This window comes from Ornithorhynchus anatinus, chromosome 6 (assembly GCF_004115215.2).
Source record: "Ornithorhynchus anatinus isolate Pmale09 chromosome 6, mOrnAna1.pri.v4, whole genome shotgun sequence".
NCBI lineage: Eukaryota > Metazoa > Chordata > Mammalia > Monotremata > Ornithorhynchidae > Ornithorhynchus > Ornithorhynchus anatinus.
The window spans coordinates 5,392,056-5,406,629 of record NC_041733.1 but is presented as its reverse complement, the minus strand read 5'-3'; the positions used below and the strand labels follow the sequence as shown (position 1 = coordinate 5,406,629).

Genomic DNA, 14,574 nt, shown 5'->3' with positions numbered 1-14,574 from the left:
ATTCTAATGCCTTTTAAGATTCAACTTTTATTCAGGACCCTTAATCTGCATTTTAACTTTTTTCCCGTTACTTTCTTTTGAAAGGATTGCAGGAAGGGCAGTTATTTCTGACAATTTGCTACAGCTAATCACAGCAATCAGCACAGATTGGTAACCTTGGGCAGGCAGAGGAAATGTGGGCCACCCAAACCTGCTGCTGCCATTTTAGTGACCCGGGAAAGGTTCCCCCATGATGATGGGTGGGAAATGAGCACAGGCAGTGATTACCCCAAGGGCTGGTGATGAGACCTTCTCTAGGTTTTGGGGGTTTACTGGTAGTCTAGTAGATTTTTGGGCTGCTTCTACTCTGCTCTGGCCTTCCTGGAGGAGTTCTGCTCTGGTGAGTACTTTGTGGATGGAGAGTTGGTGGGGGTTTGGGAAAGGGTAAAAGGATATTTTGGGGGAGACAAACTTCAGCGGAGTTTTATAAGATGAGATGATAATAATGTTGGTAATTGTTAAGTGTTTACTATGTGTGAAGCACTGTTCTAAACGCTGGGATAGATACAGGACAATCAGGTCCCATGTGGGGCTCACAGTTTTCATCCCCATTTTCCAGATGAGGTAACTGAAGCACAGAGAAGTGAAGTGACTTGCCCAAAATCACACAGCTGACAAATGGCAGAGCAGGGATTAGAACCCATGGCCTCTGACGCCTAAGCCCGTGCTTTTTCCACTGAGCCATGCTGCTTCTCTATAAATGGAGGAGGTTGCTTTGGATGAAACCTGAAGGGGCTGCAGTGGAACAATTTTATTTCTTTATTAAATGTGACAGGCCTTGCCCTAAATTATGGTTATGGATTCTAATCTTCATTCTGCCACTTGTCTGCTGTGTGATCTTGGACAAGTCACTTCACTCCTCTGCACCTCATCAGTAAAATGGGATTAATCACAGTCTTAATTGCCATGTGGGATTATGAACTGTGGGACAAGGAGCTGTGTCCAACCCAATTTGCTTATATCCACTCCAGCTCTCAATACAGAGCCCGGTACATAGTACTTAATAAATACCATAATAATAAGGCTTAGATTATAAAGGCTAAGTTGTTTTAACACTACTCATTTCTCTCCTTTGTTGCACATAGGCTTCCAGCTATTCTATTTTCTTATTTGTGAAGTGAGGGCAAAAATGTTATTAATATTTCCCAAGGGATTTATGAGGAATGACTAATGACAATAATAAACTAAAAACAGAAATGCATTTTTTTGATACTGGATCTTCATTGTGTGGGCAGGACTCTGCACACAGTAAGAGCTCAAATACAATTGATGGATTTTAGGAATGACTTTCTAGGCTGAGACATTTTACTAAACACCGGTAGATACAAGCTAATCAGGTTGGATGCTGTCCAAGTCCCAGATATGACTCTCAACAGTATTTATTGAGCGCTTACTATGTGCAGAGCACTGTACTAAGAGCTTGGAATGTATAGTTAGGCAACAGAGACAATTCCCGCTCAATAACGGGCTCAAGTCTAAACGCGGTCTTAATCCACAATTTATGGATGAGGGGACTGAGGCACAGTGAAGTGACTCGGCCAAGATCAAACAGCAGACCTGTGGTGGAACTGGGATTGAAAGTCATGTTCTCTGACTCCCGTGCCTGTGGTCTTTTCATTAGGTCACGCAGCTTCTCCCTAAAGTGTGTGATGCAGTGAAATAAGCGTTGCGGCCTAGCGGAAAGAACAATGAGAATGTGCTGTGGCTTTCTCTTGGCCAATCTGAGTTTTCATCTGCAGCGCTCTGATCTATTAACTCCTCTCAACATCTTTGATGAATTAACCGCTCTGCGGTTTTTGAACCTTTAAAAGCAAACAATAATAATAATACCAAAAAAAATCAATTGGGGACTAAGATTTTGATTGTGCTCTTAATGGAAGCTTTTCTCCAAATGAGCCTATAGGCCGGAGATTTGAAAGGTCAGTGACGGAGTCTGGTGACAGGACTATTAATCAAATGAAGTTTTTAGGGATCTTATTATATAATTTTTTGTGCCTACTTGGACAAGGTGATGTTGGTAGTGTTTTAATAATATGAAATTTACAATGGATAGTTGCATTTTAAAAATGTATTTGTATAAAGGAGCCACTATTAATAATGTCGCTATTTATGTTTACTGATAACTGTGTGGATGAAAAAGAAGAGTAGGAATGGGCTTTATTCACCCCTCCTTCAGCCCCACAAAGCTTATGGACATCCATTATTTATATTAATGTCTGTCTCCCCTTCTAGACTCTCAGAGCCTTGTGGGCAGGGAACACATCTACCAACGTTGTTATATTTTACTCTCCCAAGCTTTAGTACGGTGCTCGACACGCAGCAAGTGCTCGAATGCAATTTATTGATAGCACAGTTCTTCAAAATTTTCCTGAAATTCCACCTCCTCCATGTTTAATCTCCTTTTCCTCAGGCAATGGTGTTTGTGGTATGTTTTAATTGCATAGTATGTGCCAAGAGCTGTATTAAGTGCTGGTTTAATTATAATCAGATGGGATTCAAACTCTTCCCCCACCTGGGGTTCACAGTGTAAGAGGGGGGAGAACAGTTTTGTTTGTTTTTTTTTTTTTTTAATTACCATTTTATAGATGAGGTAACTAAAGCACGGAGAAGTTAAGTGATTTGTACAAGGTCTCACGGCATGCAAGTGATGGTCAGGTTTAGAACCCAGGTCCTCTGATTCATTCTTTCAATTACATTTATTGAGCACTTAATATATGCAGAGAACTGTACCAAGCACTTGGGAGTGTACGATATAACAATTCACTTATTCATATACATTCCCTGCTCACCCTCCCAGGTGCCTCTTCTTTCCACTAGCCCATGCTACTTTCAAATTGTACCCTGCCTATTCCCCCCACAACACTTGCATGCTCCCAGTTATCATTAGCGCTTATTTGCACATTGATTTATATGCTCTATTATTTTAATAATAATCTCTTCCCCTCTTCAAAGCCCTACTGAGAGTTCACCTCCTCCAAGAGGCCTTCCCACACTGAGCTTCCCCTTTTTGCTCTGCTCCCTCTGCTCCCTCTCTGCTCCCCCTTCACCTCCCCTCAGCTAAGCCCCCTTTCTCCCCCTTTCCCTCTGCTCCCCCCCTTCCCCTTATCACTGTGCTCATTTGTACATATTTTTATTTCCCAATTTATTTTGTTAATGAGGTGTCCATCCCCTTGATTCTATTGTGATTATGTTTTTGCCCATCTGTCTCCCCTGATTAGACTGTGAGGGCAGGGATTGTCGCTGTTGCCGAGTTGTACATTCCAAGAGCTTAGTACAGTGCTCTTCACATAGTAAGCACTCAAATACTCCTGAATGAATGAATAATCCCTTTTATTTTACTTTCCTTTTTTCATCATTCTAATGGCAATTGTTTTTGGTTCCATCATTTTGTCTCTTGCAGGAGTAAAGATATTTGTTGAATGCTATGTACTTGCAGGGTATTGAACCAAGTGGTTGAATAAGCCCAATAGAAACTGGGTTATATTGTGCTTACCCTCTTTACCTCTGATTTACCCTCCCAAGTATAAGTTCCATAGTTTGTACGAAGTAGATGTTCAAAAATGCTACTGGTTAGATTTGAAAACTCCAGTTATATAATCTACAGGCTAAGTTTCAGGTGAGCCCTACTACAAGAAGACATCAAAATCAGAAAAAAAAAAAATATTGTCAAGGCAAGCATGGTTGAATGGAAAGAGCACATAAGGAGGGAGTCAGGAGGCCAGAGTTCTAGTCACTGGTTCTGTTGTGTGACCATATGCAAGTCATTTAGCCTCTCAGGGCCTCAGTTTCCTTATCTGTAAAATGGGGATAAAATACCTGGTGTCCCTCCTACTTAGAGTCTGAGCTCCATGTGGAACAGTGGCTCTCTCCAAAATGCTTATCATGTATTAAACCCAGTGCTAAATACAGTGTTTGACACAAAGGAAATGCTTAAATCACTTTTCGTTCATTTGTCAATCATATTTCTTGAGCGCTTATTAATAATTATGGGATTTGTAAAGTGCTTACTTTGTGCCAAGCACTGTTCTAAAAGCTGGGGTAGATACAAGGTCATCAGGTTGTCCCACGTGGGGGCTCACAGTCTCAATTCCCATTTTACAGGTGAGGCAACTAAGGCCCAGAGAAGTTAAATGACTTGCCCAAGATCACACAGCAGACAAGTGGCCAAGGTGGGATTAGAACCCACGACCTATGACTCCCAAGCCCGTGCTCTTGTCACTAGGCAACACTGCCTCTACTAAAGCAGCTTCTAGACACTTTACCGAGAGCTTGGGCGAGTACTTCTATTATTCTTTAGAGTAATCATTCTGTCCTAAGACCATCTAAATCAGGAAAAATGGAGTTGAATCGTTTCAACAAAAGCATTTTGGCAAATGATTTTTTTAATGCAGAAAATTGGACTAACATGTCTTTTTGCTAAAAGTAAGGATTTGTAATTTAGAATGCTTTAGATTTCCAGTACCAATGTAGGATAAGCAAAGCCCTTGATCGTTCTAGGCAGGATTGTGCTTGTTTATTGCTATATCATAATAAATATTACAATGTTACAATAAATGTGACTAGAAGTAATTAATGCAGTGCTCTGCACCCAGTAAGCACTCAATAAATATGTTTGCCTGACAGAGGAGAAGAGAGACTATTACTTGTTCCCTTCTCTCCCTTTTTCTTGGAAATTGAGTGAGCAGTGGAACACCTGTTTTCTTCCTTCTTAGCCCACTTTATCTTTGACTCTTTAGTGATCTTACAACTTCGCTGCTGATGAAGAGAAAGGAGCAGGTCAGGTTTAGTAGGAAGGGATTGAGATTTAGTAGGCAGAATTTTCTGCCTATTCCACTGCCGCACCCCAGTCCGCAGCATTATCCATTTGACAGTGTTCTGCTTGTCCTGGATTATAATTGAAAACCTCATTTCCTCCAGACTCAGACTAGGTATTAAATGTGAGCACCTTTCAGCTAGAGGAGGGAGCTTGGTGATGGGAAGACTGTGAGGTGAATCATTTGTAGCCATTGGACTGGAAAATCCTTGAGAAAATTTAGTACTGTGCATAGTAGCCAGACTCTCAAAGGCTATTGCTTTCTTTTATTTTTAATTTTTTCTTCCACACATTTGGCACATAAGTGCTTAACAAATTTTACTGTTATCATTATTTTTGAGAAAGGAAACACCTTTTTTTCCTTAGAAAACCCCACGTAATTTTGATTTGTGTATTCAGAAAGGCAGATCTGGGTGTATCCTAACACAAGAATCAAGACAAATTACCACTAACCGGATAGAGCATCCAGGTTCCAAATACATCTCTCCCACCAGCCTGTTTTGGACCTCAGGCAAATCTCTGACCTTTTCTGAACTTCAGTTTCCTCATCTCTAAAATAAGGATTCGATACCCTTTCTCTCTCCGAGATTGTGATCCCCACATGGGGCAGAGACTTATATTCAACTTAATTATCTTGTACCTACCTTACATCGGAAGCAGCACGGCTCAGTGGAAAGAGCCTGGGCTTGGGACTCAGAGATCATGGGTTCGAATTCCAGCTCTGCCACTTGTCAGCTGTGTGACTGTGAGCAAGTCACTTCACTTCTCTGTGCTTCAGTTACCTCATCTGTGAAATGGGGATTAACTGTGAGCCTCACGTGGGACAACCTGATTACCCTATATCTACCCCAACATTTTGAACACTGCTCTGTACATAGTAAGTGTTTAATAAATACCAACATTATTATTACCTTAGAGTTTAAGTATGCTGTTTGATTCATGGAATGGGCTTAGTAAATACCACAATCATTATCATCGTCATCTAGTTTCTAGGATTATTTAGTTGAGCAGGTCATGAATTTGGATCTTCCCTATATTTTGTGCAGCTCAATTCACTATGGGCTATCTGCATAAAGGTGTAATTTCTATTATTGTTACTTGCACACCTACTTTCTCATTGCATTCTGATTGTGCCCATATTTTTCAATCAGCACACAAAAGTTACATGTGCCATCACACACTAGGATTTCTCATTTGAAATACAGAGCACTTTTTCTCATTCTTTTGGTCTTTCTGCTTACTGAATCTAATATAATCCTGTACAAAAAAATTCTATTTATACCAACTTTTAATCACAATCATAAAGTATCTCAAAGACTACTAGAGATGGGTCATAGTGACCTCGGCTAATTCATTTTTTTTCACAGAGCTGTGAGAAACCAAAATCACTCTTGAGGGAGGCGGCTTTTTAAACGGACTCCAAATGTGTCAAGATAAAAGGAAAAATTGTGAGAATTAAACCTGTAATTAAGAGGTCTATGTAGAAAAGAGACTCATGGATCAGTAGATACATAAGCTTGCTGGCTTCAAAATGTCCTCAATAAAATCATAGAAATTTATCGGAAAATACAGAAATTCATCAGGCGTATACCCGCAAGATCTTTGAGGGCATGAATTACAGACTCTAGATCTCCCATGTGCATAATAATAAATATGATAATAGTGGTATTAAGCATTTACTACATGCCAAGAACTAAGATTTGGGGTAGAAACGAGATGATCAAGTTGAACACAGTCCCTGTTCGACACAGGGCTCACAGTCACAGACGAAGGGGAAATAGGCCTTGGATCCCCCATCTTACACATTGGGAAACTGAGGCATAAAACAATTAAATGACTTAACCAGGGTCACACAGCAGGAAAGTGGTAGAACCAGGACGAGAATCCAGATCCCCTGATCTCCAGGCTCACGTCTTTGCCACTAGACCAGACTGCTTATTACTGTGCTCTGCACATAGCCTTTGTTCATTAAACAGTATTGATTAATAAACAGGCATAGAAGCCTCCTTTTTAAAATGTCTTGTGATAGAAACAATGGCCTTGCTTTCTGAGGGCATCCCATTCATAATAGCCCCGAAACAATTCCCCATTAAACTCTGTGAAACTCCTTCACAAAGAAAAGCATCCTTGTTTAACAACAGTAAAAGTTGGTGTGATGAAATGATCAGCTGGCAATCCTTTGCAAACACCTGATGCAATCTGTGTTCCACCACTACTTCTGTGTTGTAGGTGGTAGTAATAGAGAAGCTATTACTTATTTGTATTAGACTAATGGAAGTATTAGAGAAGGAGCGTGGCTCAGTGGAAAGAGCCCGGGCTTGGGAGCCGGAGGGCATGGGTTCGAATCTTAGCTCCGCCGGTTGACAGCTGTGTGACTTTGGGCAAGTCACTCAACTTCTCTGTGCCTCAATGACCTCATCTGTAAAAAGGGATTAAAACTGTGGGACAACCTGATTACCTCGTATCCCCCCCGTGCTTAGAACAGTGTTTTGCACATAGTAAGTGCTCAACAAATACCATTCTTCTTCTTATTATTATTATTATCAATATTATTAATAGCAGTGATGGCATTTATTGAGCACCTCCCTAGTGCAACAAACTAGACTAACTCCTTGGGAAATACAAAAGACGCTCAATGGGGTAATTCTTGCCTAAAATGATACTACTAATGGCAATTTGGGCATAATAGTAAAAATTGTGGCATTTATTAAGGCTTACTATGTGCCAAGCACTGTATTAAGCGCCGGAGTGGATACAAGCAAATCGGGTTGGTCACAGTCCCTTTCCCACTTGGAGCTCACGGTCTTAATCCCCATTTTACAGATGAGTTAACTAAGGCATGGAGCAGTGAAGTGACGTGTCCAGTTCACACAGCAGACCAGTGGCAGAATCGGGGTTAGAACCCGAGTCCTTCTGACTCCCAGGCTCTATCTGTGAGGATACACTGCTTGCCTGGTGTCTTTAGATTTTGGCATTACTCCCTCTCTGAATAGAATATCATAATTTGATATCATCCAGTGGAACTTTGCACTGCACGAGAAGCAGCATGGCTCAGTGGAAAGAGTACGGGCTTTGGAGTCAGGGCTCATGAGTTCAAATCCCAGCTCTGCCACTTGTCGGCTGTGTGACTGTGGGCAAGTCACTTAACTTCTCTGTGCCTCAGTTCCCTCATCTGTAAAATGGGGATTAAGACTGTGAGCCCCACGTGGGACAACCTGATTCCCCTGTGTCTACTCCAGCGCTTAGAACAGTGCTCGGCACATAGTAAGCGCTTAACAAATGCCAACATTAATTAACTTTGGAGAGTTGAAGTGTAGGAGAAATGAAAGTCCACAGGTTTACAGGTTTATCTTTATTATTATTATTATTTTTTTTTTACTTCAGCACAGAAATATTGAGTTATTTAGCGTCTTGGTAGATCTTATTACTGGATGCATCGAGGAGGAAACATTTTAACCAAATAGGTAGGATGCCTGCTTTAAAAAAAAAAAAAAAACACAAAAAAACAGATAATAAGAATACAATCTTCCAATGAGTGAAAAATATACAACTTCTAGCAATATGGGAAATAGACTTAAACACCTGTGTGCAAGTCTAGTTTTGTGCACAGCTGAATTCTTACCTGCCTGGAGGGGAAGGCCGTATGCTAATAACCTGATGTGGATCCAGGTTGGAAAAGATATATCAGAGAGACATTGCCCAAAGCATAATTAAAAAACATGTTTCTTCTCCCTCATCTTCTCTTCATCTAGAAGAAGCTGCTTTTACCACGTTAGCGCAGCTGTTGCCGTAGCCTCGGAGACTGATAACGCCTGTCAGAGCCCGCGATTCCTACCACAGAGCGGAGGAGTGAGGGAGAGAGAGGTTGCGTTGGCATAGTTTGCAATATGACACGTTAATCATGCCAAATGCTTCAAGAGAAGCAGCGTGACTCAGTGGAAAAGCCCGGGCATGGGAGTCAGAGGTCATGGGTTCGAATGCCGCCTCTGCCCCTTGTCAGCTGTGTGACTATTGGCAAGTCATTTAACTTCTCTGAGCCTCAGTTCCCTCATCTGGAAAATGGGGATTAACTGTGAGCCTCACGTGGGACAACGTGATTACCCTGTATCTACCCCAGCACTTAGAACAGTGCTCGGCACATAGTAAGCACCTAACAAATACCAACATTATTATTGTTATGATTATTGAAGAATAGTTGATAAATAATCAGGTCCTGATTGATTGTCTTGATGGTTTAAATAGTAAAATCTCCTGATCCCAAATCCAGTGGCTGGCGCCGGGGAAGAGGGAGACGGGACCTTCTTTGGGAGAAGATCCCGGCGGCAGGGGATGCGGGTGGATTGTGGGGGAGGAAGTGGAGATGGGCTGGGCACCCAGTGTGGCTCAGTGAAAAGAGCCAGGGCTTGGGAGCCAGAGGTCATGGGTTCAAATCCCAGCTCAGTCACTTATCAGCTGTGTGACTTTGGACAAATCACTTAACTTCTCTGGTCCTCAGTTACCTCATCTGTAAAATGGGGATTAAGACTGTGAGCCCACGTGGGACAAGCTGATCACCTTGTATCATCCCCAGCGCTTAGAACAGTGCTTTGCACATAGTAAGCACTTAACAAATGCCATCATCATTATTATTATTATTCCTCGGAGCTGAGCCACCCAATCTGGTTCAGCCACCATGACTGCCTCAGGAAGAGGGGACGAGTGCGATGAAAATATGAAAGCCTCGCCCGGCCTGGCTCCTTGGGGAGTAGGGCCTCAGAGGGGGACAGAGAGGCCGCTGCAGGATGGACGGGAGCTGGGGGGGTGGTCCTCTCTTCCCGGGGCATGGAGTAGGTAGGGACGGCTGCCATCGCCAATAAGGCCGCATGTGTGACAAGATAACCCAGTCCACGTAGCTGCAGCCGGCCCGGAGGGAGAGGGGGTGGAGGGAAAATGGAAGTGGTTCTGTCCCGGGTCCTCAGGATTGATGGATGGGGCCCACCCAGGTATCCCCAGGTCCAGGAAGGGGAGCGTTCTGAGGGGCTGGAGGTGGCCGGAGGCTTGGGCCAGGTCAAAGGGAGCCAGGCCCTCACATGTGGAGGCAGGGGCCGGGGCAGGGTCAGACTACGTCAGATGACTGAAGTCAATCAGAGGGGATGCGGAGACATGTTGGGTCGTGATTTGATCCCTTCTACTAGGGATTGATAGGTCCAATAGGATGCCCAGGTACATTCTTAATACAAAGAAACAGTTCTTATGGATACTGCACTCCCATATGCATACCAGAGTGGGGTGGGGGAGACAGAGGAGAGAGTTGGGGGGAGAGGGGAAGAAAGTAGAGTGGGAAGAGAGAGATAGGGGAAGAGATTGGGAGAGTGAGGGGTCAGAGGAAGACTGACGGGGGGAGTGGGGGAGAGGAGAGAGTGAGGAAGGATATGAAGAGGGAGATCCTTCTTGACTCTTGGCTCCTCTTCCCTTGTCACAATTTTACAAGACAACACAAATTTTAGTTCTTTGCTTATGGCTTTCGTTTTGTCTTCCGTGAGATTTCTCTGCCTCCTCTTCCTCCTTTGCTACCTGGTGTTGTCTGACAAGGACTGGTCTTCTTGAGCACTGGGTGAATTTCCTGGCCTTAGGTTGAAATGCTGGGAACCGGTTGTGGTTTTAGCAGTAATTGGATTTTCATCTATTTTTAAGTCGCTTGGTGGTTGTATCAAGTTTTCACTTTTAAATTGTTTGGGGATTCCATTTTATTAAAAAAAAACAACAACAACATAGGGTACTCATAAACTACCAAATGAAAATGTATGTTGTTTCAGGTCAGGTACCTCTGAGGCAAACAAGAGAAAGGAATTCAAGAGCCTCTCAGGACGCCATGAGGCAATGTTGTATTATTTTGTTTTTTAAGTGATGGCGTGTGAGTTTTTTTAGGTACTGTGGATGTTTACTCTTTAAGAAGCACCACACATCATTTGCACTTTAATAGTCGATTGAAAATAACCCCTTGTTTTTCATAAATGCTTTAAAGTTCCGTGCTGCACTTAGCGCTGAGAACATCTGCACAATCCATTAGAATCCAAAGATAACAGGCATCCTGGCTCCAATGAAATTTAATAAAATAAAATTATTTTGTGCATCGCCAATCCACCTAGCACAATTGATTTTGATGTGTCCAGTACTAGATCCTTTTGCCCTTTTTTTTGCTGGGCTTTTTGTCCATTGGAGGTTTGCTTGAACTTTTGCAACATTTTAATTTAAAACCCAGACGTTTTTGGAGTGCTGCGGTACAAGCAATCAGTTAATTATCCGATAAAGATTAAAGGAGGCGTGCAATATGAAATTCAATTAAAATGAGTACGATTGCTTAATACGTTGAGAGCTGTTTCTACAGGCAACCAAAATTATAATTATGTGTAGCTAACAAAGTATTGTTTTATCTTCCATATCTGTATTTCCCATTGAATCACTGTGCTTTTGCTCCATTTTAATATAATCCCATCCCAGCTGCTGCAAAAAGCTCCTGCCATTCCCTTAGTTATTTTATGACAATACTGCCTGGCCGGGCTCGCAGGTTTGACGCAAATGTTTAATTACCTGGATATTGCTGAAGAAGTTTAATTACCAATATTGAAGTAGTTGTGAAGTAGATGACAGAATAATGCATGAAAGTGACATTCATTCTTCGGTTTAATTGAGCACCAGTAATTTGAGATTCCGTCCTGGCCACCTGCATTTTCCTTTGGAATATTCTGGAACAAAGTTATATGATAGCCTGCGTACTGGAACTCAATCAGAGTCCAATCATAAATAATTTGGGCCATTTTTTTTAATCGTAATCATTGAGCACTTACTGTGTACACAACGACACAGGGTCTTATTTCTAAAATTGCTTTTGTATTTTGGCCTGGCAGATTGGGTCAAAAGATTGAGTAGTCTACACCTAGATTCTCAGTCATTCCCATTTATCACTAAGCATTCATTAACTTTGTGGGTGTGTTTGTTGTGTTTATGTGGATGTTTTCACTCACGTGCTACTGTGGGCAGAAAAACTAGTTGCTTGGGGAGTCTTGAGTTTACAATTTAATATTGTTCCTTCGTGATGATGATAAAACTGATTGAAGAGACCAAGGCCAAATGTACAGTGCTTTCCCCTCGTACACAAGGAAACATGGACTTTTCTTGTATTGTTGCATTTGCTATTGCTGAACACTGGTCTGTATGTGAAATTGACTAGGTTCCAACATCCAGTTTGGGTCGCGGCCTTGGAATGATCCCATTCCAAAAGCCGCCTTTCCGGATTGTGTTTCTTGCCCCTGTTATATCCCAGCCCTGCTGCCCGAAACCTGATTGACTGAATCTTTAAATGATAACTTTCTCCATCTCCGTCCATGACTGCACTGTTTTAATTCAATAAGCAGCAGCTACTGGGAAATCCTGCTACCTCTCTCTCTAGTCCGTAAGCCCATTGTGGGCAGAGTACGTGCCTACAAACTTGTTTTTTCATGGTATTTGTTAAGGATTTACTACGTGTCCAACACTGTTCTGAGGCCTAGAGAAAATACAAGTAAATTTAGGTTGGATGCAGTCCCTGTTCCACGTAGGGCTGACATTTGGTTACGTATTGTACTACCTCAAGTGCTTAATACAGTGCTCTACACAAAGTAAGGACTCAATAAATACCATTTTTATGATCAACAATCTTTAAATATCCTGCCTGGTCAAGTTTTAACCCTTAATCTCATCTATCTCACCACCGACCTCTCCCCCATGTCCTGCTTCTGATCTAAAATGCCCTTCCCCTTCATATCTGACAGCCAATTACTCTCCCTCCGCCCGACTTCAAAAGCTTATTGAAGGCACATCTCCATCACAACTGCTGCCACGTTAATACAACCGCACATCCTATTCCAACTGCATCAGCTTCCTTCCTGACCTCCCAACCTCCTGTCTCTCCCCGCTTCAATCTATACTTCACTCTGCTACCCGGATTATCTTTCTACAGAAACATTCTGGGCATGTCACCCCCCTCCTCAAAAATCTTCAGTGTTTGCCTATCAACCTCCATATCGAGCAAAAACTCCTCACTCTTGGTTTCAAAACTGTCCATCCCCTTGCTCCCTCCTACCTCACCTCCCTTCTCTCTTTTTACAGCACAGCCCACGCGCTCCTCTCCTCTGTGCTAACCTTCTCAGTGTTCCTTGTTCTCACCTGTCTCACCCTCGATCTGGGCCACATCCTACCTCTGGCCTGGAATGCCCTCCCTCTCACATCCGCCAAACTAGCTCACTTCCCCTCTTCAAAGCCTTACTTAAGGCTCACCTCCTCCAGAAGGCCTTCCCAGACTAAACCTCCTTGTTCCTCTTCTCTTCATCCCCTCCCCATCACCTCATCTCTCTCCCTTTGCTCTATCCCCCTCCCCCCACAGCACTTGTGTATATATGTACATATCTATAATTTGATTTATATTAATGATGTGTCTATATCTACAATTCTATTCATTTATATTGATGCAATTGATGCCTGTTTACTTGTTTTGATGCCTGTCTCCCCACTTCTGGAATGTGAGCTTGTCGTAAGCAGGGATTATCTCTATTTATTGCTGAACTGTACTTTACAAGCCATTAGTACAGTGCTCTGCACACAGTAAGCACTCAATAAATACGATTGAATGAATGAACGAATCTCCTCCAAGAGGCTTTCCTTACCTAAGTCATCTTTTCCTTTTCTTCCACCACCTGTTGCATCACCCAGACTTTATTCCTTTATTCATCACCGACCCCCCCCCCCCCCCCCCCCCGCTCCACCACACATCTGTCCATATCAATAATTGATTTATATTATTATCTGTTCCCCCCTAGATTGCAAGCTCATTGTAGTCAGAGAATGTGTCTATTATATTGTACTCTCCCGAGCAGAGCAGTGCTCTGCACAGAGTAAGCACTCCATAAATATGAATGAATGAGTGAACCGTAAACTCACTATGGACAGGGAACGCACCTGTTCAATTACTGTACTCTCCCAACCGTATAATACAGTGCTCTGCACACAATAAATGCTCAATAAATGATGGAGTTATGATGAGTTAAGCATTGTCACAGTCTTTATGATCACACTTTTGATGGTGCTCAGAGGTAGCCTGAATAATAATAATAATAATAATAATGGCATTTGTTAAGCACTTACTATGTGTCGAGCCCTGTTCTAAGCGCTGGGGAAGATATAAGGTCATCAGGTTGTCCCATGTGGGGCTCACAGTCTTCATCCTCATTTATCAGATGAGGGAACTGAGGCACAGAGAAGTCATGTGACTTGCCCAAAGTCACACAGCTGATCAGGGGCGGAGCAGGGATTAGAACCCATGACCTCTGTCTCCCAAGCCCAGGCTCTTTCCACTATGCCACAGAGATCAGGACCAATGTGGTCAAACTATTTCTTTTCCTGAAACTCTGGGGGGATGAAATTGTCTGGGCTATCTTATTTTGGCTAGGGGATGCACTGTCAGGTAACAACCTATCAATTGTTAATGATGTGCATATATCGATGATTCTATTTTTCTTAATGATATTGATGCCAGACTACTTGCTTTGTTGCCTCTCTCCCCCGTTTAGACTGTGAGCCCGTTGTTGACCTGGGATTGTCTCTGTTATCTCGTCTATAAAATGGGGATTAAGACTGTGAGCCTCATGTGGGACAATTTGATTACCCTGTATCTACCCCAGCGTTTAGAACAGTGCTCTGCACATTGT

General features: G+C 42.6%; 1 long non-coding RNA gene across 1 annotated transcript in view; it reads left to right on the top strand.

The window, feature by feature from the left end:
• Window positions 1-235: 235 nt before the first annotated feature.
• Window positions 236-14,574, top strand: part of LOC114812944 — a 66,942-nt gene continuing 52,603 nt past the window's right edge. Inside the window, exon 1 of the long non-coding RNA XR_003760557.2 lies at window positions 236-379. This is a non-coding gene — a long non-coding RNA (uncharacterized LOC114812944). The remainder of the gene's footprint in view (window positions 380-14,574) is intronic.